This window comes from Acromyrmex echinatior, chromosome 8 (assembly GCF_024713525.1).
Source record: "Acromyrmex echinatior isolate Ae372 chromosome 8, ASM2471352v2, whole genome shotgun sequence".
NCBI classification, from domain to species: Eukaryota; Metazoa; Arthropoda; class Insecta; order Hymenoptera; family Formicidae; genus Acromyrmex; species Acromyrmex echinatior.
This window is the reverse complement of record NC_141859.1, coordinates 7,187,113-7,194,248: the sequence shown is the minus strand read 5'-3', so window position 1 is coordinate 7,194,248 and position 7,136 is coordinate 7,187,113. Positions and strand designations below refer to the sequence as shown.

Sequence of the window (7,136 nt, the reverse complement as noted above, 5' to 3'; positions counted from 1 at the left end):
TAATAATATTATTGTGTGCGATATTTTTCAAGAATATGGAATTTCTAGAAATCCTCTTGTAGCCAATCAATGCGCTTGAAAAATTTGTCGTACGTGTTGATTCGCTAAAATAAACAATTTCTGGAGGCTTGAGAATTTCTCTATTTTTTTTTCTGCAGTAATCAACATTTGACATTTGAAAAATTTGTTGTATAACATGAAATATTAGCTTAACATCGTCCCGCATCACTATCTGCTTGCCCGAATTTCATCGCGCTACGTATAAACCGGTATAAACCGAGATATAAACAAAACGCGTATACACAATATTACGCTCTCTGTCAGAAAAATTTAACGTCGAGTATTTAACGCCGAGCGTTAGTCTAAATAATATATTGCAATCACGAAATATGTAACGCGCATTGCAAAGCAAATACACCGAGTGCTCTTTTTCTATTAAATGATTTCCGATGAACACGGAACTATCACACATTATTCGTTCCGTCTCGTGAACTCATAGTATTGCTAAGATAGCGCAATCAACTAATCAATTAATTCGGTTGATACGTAAATATATCAAATAGTCGTTCTATGTGTTATTATTCCTCAAAATCGCAACAAAGAAAAAAGGCAGTTAAAATTAATTTCTATATGTATTTGATTAAAATATTAGACGATTATAATTTTCACGAGTAAGTGTTACGTGAGTGAAGAATAAGAAAGGCAAAAATCCAAGAGGCAAAAAAAAGACAACGATCAAACAGGAAATATAACTAACAACTTATTTTTTGTTACTAACATAATTGTTTATCTCCATGCTATTATATATATGTAATATTTTTAATATGTTTAGAATTTATGAAAGAATTATTTGACTTATTGACCACAAGAAATTGCATTTTCTTTATAATAAAACGCAAAGTACAAGTTGATTACAATGCCATTTCATAAAAAGCTTATTTTGCTGTCAATCTGTCGAGATATTTATAAGATTGCGAAATATTTATAAGATTTGTATGCAAGTCGATCAAGTCGATCAAGTAAATCAAGCGTGATCGTTAAATCGCGTAACGAAAAATAGTCACGGTAAAAATGATTTATCATAACAGGCTTATAATTCTATAATCTATAATCTGATCGCGTAATGAGCATCATTATCATAATGCTTGTCTTCGAACCGAGCTGATCACACTGCCCTGAAATCTGTGATCATTTCCGACAACCCTCCCAGAGTATCCCGGCGCAGCGTGATTGCACGTTTATATGATTCCTGTTATTTTCAATCATTACTCTTTCGCCGGTTTCCTTCGCATACTCCACCCTGTTACCCCGCCATCAACAGGTAATTGTTATAATGAACAGCGAAATAATAGGCTTAATCCGTGTTGGTTTCATGCTTTGTTTCGAGAGGCGCAGTCGATACAATAGCCTGACAGAATGATTCACTAAATGTATTCAACTGAAAAATATCCTTGTTTTGTTACACATTCGCACACCCATCTGCAGTTATCTCCAGAAATTATTTACTGCTTTCCCTTATTTTTTATTCATTTATTCATTGTTATCAATTCTTGTATACTTTCATTCGTACTATGAGAATTATTGATATATATGTTTCTCACTAATTATAATGTAAAAATGTTTGTGTATTTGCAATATAAAATACGTGAACAGTACATGAAAATAACATTTTGTTGAATTATCTAAAAATTTAGTTAGATACAGAAATAATCTAAAAAAAAATAATTATATTGCGCTATCAAAATAATTATGTGGGACACTCGAGCATGATAATAATGCTATAAAAAGTTTGACATTTTAGCAATCAATTGCAATACGTCTATAATATAATTATTTAAATGATTCAACATAATTATTTTCAGATTTGTATCTAGCTAAATTTTTAAATACTCCAAGAACTATTAATTTTTTTCCACGTAGAAAGAAATTTTTATAACAGAGATACTTAAACTCTGTATATTGATCGATTGACCAATCAACTAGTCTTCAAAATTAATTAAGGCTTTTAATTTCGCGGCCGCTAAAATCCGTCATCCATTTGTATTAAATATAAATTACGCACCATTGCACAGACCACCGTTTATTGGAATCGAATGGAGATATTGTTAAAAAGAAAATACGATTAAAACATATTGCTAGGATATTTCTCTTTTATATGGCGTTTTATTTTCTGATGCAAATACGAGATATTTCCTACACAATACAGGTATCGTGTCACTTGGAGAGAAAGATAACTGGCACATGATTATGCAGTTTGATCGATACACATATTTAATTTGATAAACATTATGTTTATTAAATGAATAAAGCAATTAGTCACTCACCGGTTGAAGCGGCGCTGTTGTTTCCCTGCCTGCTTCATTATTTCGGACGCTCGTCTGATAGAAGTCAAATTAACATGATAACTCGTTTCAACATTCTCCATGCTCATTGCACTCACTATAATTCACTGCACTCATTGCGATTCACTGCACTCACCGCGATTCACTACGCTGCACACGAATAAATAAATAGACGCAATATGGCGGTTGCTTGTTGCTTCACACACACACACACATACTGTTGGAAACACGCTGATTATGATCGCGTGGGTTACTTAATTTTTTCGACACTCGTCCGTCGCCTTTCACGGCACTTCTAAACATTTGTTGCACACGACCGACAAGCAAATTAACGCGAAACGCGTCGTCGACTGTTTCATGTATGGAGGCTGAGATACACGAATGACACTTTCGTGCCTCGTTTCTTCACACGCGTACCTATATATTAGAAAAAATATAATTATTAGGTGTTGGAATTAATTCGTAGCGTTTTACAAGTGATGGGAAGTACTTTCATTAATGTATTTTTTAATGCTCATGTGAAATAAATAACATTCTTTCATTAAAAAACGCTACGAATTAATTCCAACACCTAATATATAATTATTTTATCTAAATTTTAAGTAATTCTCCTTTTATCTAAATTATGTAAAAGGAGAATTACTTAAAAATTACTTCTGCAACAAATAAATTAAAATCCAAATTAAAACTGAGTAAAAAAATAACTTATAATATAATAAATAATTTAAAAAATAATTGCTATATGAACGCATGCAGTGTGCATGCGTTCATGCAAAATAATCATACAATTCATGAAAAAATAATCATACAATTACGAAAATATAATTTTTGTAAGCACTGAATTTTGAACCCATTATTTAATTAGATATAAAACAATCATGTATTATCTAAAATAAAAATTTTAAAGTATTATTTAAATTTTATACAAATCTATTTTTGCTAAGATCTTTAGAGAATATATATAATTATTTTAGAATTATATATTTTATAAAAAAATATATAATTATTTTAGATAATATATAATTATCTTATATCTATAATTAAATAATTCAAAATTCAATGCTTACAAAAATTATATTTTCATAATTGTATGATTATTTTTCAGCAAACTGCATGCGTTCATATAGCAATTATTTTCTTAGTAAAAATAAATTTGTATAAAATTTTAAAGTATTATTTAAATTTTATTTTTGCTAAGATCTTTAGAGAATATATATAATTATTTTAGAAAAAATATATAATTATATTTTATATATATCTAAATTTTAAATAACTCTCCTTTTATCTAAATTATGTAAAAGGAGAATTACTTAAAAATTACATCTGTAACAAATAAATTAAAATCCAAATTAAAACTGAGTAAAAAAATAACTAATAATTATTACTTTAAAAAATAATTGCTATATGAACGCATGCAGTTTGCTGAAAAACAATCATACAATTTTGAAAATATAATTTTTGTAAGCATTAAATTTTGAACCCATTATTTAATTAGATATAAAACAATTATATATTATCTAAAATAATTATACATTTTTTTATAAAATATATAATTCTAAAATAATTCTAAAATATATAATTCTAAAATAATTATATATATTCTTTAAAGATCTTAGTAAAAATAAATTTGTTTAAAATTTTAAAATATTTAAATTTTATACAAATTTATTTTTGCTAAAATATTCTTTAGAGAATATATATAATTATTTTAGAAAAAATATAGTACTTTATTTTTAATAACTCTCCTTTTATCTAAAATCTAAATTATGTAAAAAGAGAGTTACTTAAAAATTATTTAAAAATTTTATACAAATTTATTTTCGCTAAGATCTTCTTTAAAAAATATATATACAATAATTATTTTAGAGAATATATAATTACCTTAGAGAATGTATAATTATTTTATAGAATTACTTTATATAATTATTTTATAGAATTATTTAAATCATTTTATTTAACAATGATTTAAAAATAATCATTTTTAAATTATTGTCAAGTAAAATGATTCAAAAATTAGCGAAAAAAGGTTAATATTACACAAATAAAAAATAATATTTACCGCCAGGTTGCTCCATCAGTGCCCGATGTCTCTCCCAGACCTCCACCTCCTCTCAGAATATGCACAGGACACTCGCGTAAAACACTCGCGAATACACTGTAATCGCGCGAGGACTATAACTTGAGTCCAATAACTAGAACGGCACTCGCGAAACGCGCGACGCGACGAACCGGCTGCGGTTCGTTCATTTTCAAGTAAATCGGCGACGTTAGCTTCCCCGTTGGATTTTTACACGAAGAGAATGATTTTATTCAATATCTAAAAATTTATCTAGATATATACATTCAGACATATCTGAAAATTTTTAGATATTTGAGAAAAATCATTCTTTTCGTGTAAAATATCCTCTGGATACTGAGCCCCCTCACCACGTCAAGGTGTACCCGTGAGAGGGAAGATAATCTGAAAAATGTAATAAATAGCTATATTACTGCGCTATTATTGCAATCGGCAACTTTTAGAAAGGAATATCATGTCTGCAATCCGTTATCATTGCGAAAAAGTCAAAGCAGATAAAAGGGCTGAATCTTTTATTTATTCATAGATAATGTCTGTAAGATATGATTAGAAGAAATGTTTCTTTTATTAATTGTTCCAAAGTTACGGTTAATTTTTTAACGGATCGTAACGAAAGATGCACAAAAACAAAAATTAATTAATTATTAAACTGTATTAATTGTATTGAAAGCAGGAATTGCGACTTTTTTTGCATGAGAGTATTCATATGAACGTTGCTTTTCTATGACTCGTGTGATACCGTTCGTACAAACAAGTAGCCGTGTCGCATACTGCTCCTTTTCACATTTCTTTTTGAAACATATAATAATCGCAAAAAGTGCTAGGTATAATACGAAATGTTGTATTTTATGAATATTCACATAATACGATTACTAGTATGAATAATTATTCATAAAGTATAATACAACGTTTCGTATTGTATTAGACATTCTTTACGAAAAAGATTTCAAAAAGTAATGTGAAAAAAAGCCGCGACACGACTACGTTGTTTGTACGAGCTTCGGTAAGGGAATAATAACTGCGCGATAACTAGGCGTAAACATGACGCGCCGTTCCGTGCCACCTCGTACCATCCCCAACCGAAGGTCACGCGCCAACCGTCGAAATACTAACGTAACGCCTATTACAAAATCAGTAAAATAATATTCGGTACGTTTTAATATTCTTCGATGAATATTACACGATGATTTATTACGATTTACGTTTTATTTTTTGAATTCGTTACGCACACAATTCTATATCTTAGGCCGGTATTCATAGTCAGGGCTTATATTCAAGACCGTCTTAAGTATAATTTTAAGAAATCACGAATCAGAGATTCGTATTAATGTCTCAAGATATTACTTAAGACAATCTTGAAATAAGAACGGACTGTGAATATCGTCCTTGGATATCTAATTTATATATCTGTAAATGTATAATACGAATTATATTTATAACATTATTATATTTAGTCCTGTTTCATAATTTAAAAAATGTTTGCGTTTTTCTTTACTTAAAGAATGTATATTATTAATCTTATTATTAATCTTTATTTGAACGTAAATCATCAAAGAGAGTAATAAAGATTGAGATATAACTCTGGTACACACCTTAGTTTTGAGCAATATTACTATTTGAGCCTCCTTATGTAATTAATTAACAGTTCGCGTTCGTGAATCTCTAATTTTCGTAGATTAATGCGCGAGCGCCTCACGCCACACGTCCGTCTTGCTGCGAAGTCGTCGAGCGAAAAGAATGACGATCGACCACCGCGCCGCGCCCCCCCTTCGCCTTCGCCTCGCGACCCACCGCTTTTCGTCGCGCGCGACCCCCTTCCCCCCCCCCGAGCTTTTCGCCGGGTGCATTTATAGCCTATTTAGGCGTTTGAAAAATATTGAACGGTTAGTACAATTATTCAAGTATTTTATATGATTTTGGCAAACGGATATCGCCGTACATTTCGCGTTTTGCTTTGTGGCATCTCGGGCACAATCCTATATTACTTGCATGGTTCTCTTAAACGAATTAGTAATTATTCGCGTGAGATATTTTTGATATTTTCAATAATTCTCAATTTTCATAATTCTTTTTAATGATCCATTCTTCAATAAAGATTGATAAAATATTATATATATGTTCTTTATATAAAGATAAATGCAAATTTTCCTAATATCGTGAAACAATTTGTGCCGAATACAGCTTTAGCTAAGAGTACTAAACATCTTGTTAATCATTATTTAATTTTTCAGTTAATAAATTAATTTAAGACACTACTGTAACGCCGATCATGGCTCGAAAATAACATACGAATTATTTAAAATAAAAAATAGAAAATAAGGTTCAGAAACTTATTTAAAATATAAAACCGTAGGAATGTGTGCAAAAAGCTTGTTTAAAATAAAAGATATAAAATAGTTTCCGGAAACTTATATAAAATATTAAATAAGAAATAAGTCAGAAGTGTATAGTTATTTAAAATAATGAATTAATACTAAATAACGCTTTTAATTTTTTAATTTAAATTACATACATTAATTTTCGTCGCTTTTGCAAGTAAATGAAAATTATTAAACGGTTCTTACTATGTTTCAATATCTTAAAATTGACATTCAAAACATTTTATAATTGGAATAATGTACATGTTTAAAAACATATATTATTAGATATATTATATATGAAACATATTTATCCTTTAAATATTTTTGCTTCGGAATTTTACACTTTTGTATAAAAAA

General features: G+C 29.1%; 1 long non-coding RNA gene across 1 annotated transcript; it reads right to left on the bottom strand.

Moving 5' to 3' along the window:
- On the bottom strand, window positions 1–6,151 carry LOC147908719 (uncharacterized). Its single transcript, XR_015545999.1, has 3 exons — window positions 6,012–6,151; window positions 4,402–4,803; window positions 1–2,759 (listed from the first exon to the last, which is right to left on the bottom strand). It is a non-coding gene; the product is annotated as an uncharacterized LOC147908719 (long non-coding RNA).
- Window positions 6,152–7,136: the final 985 nt, after the last annotated feature.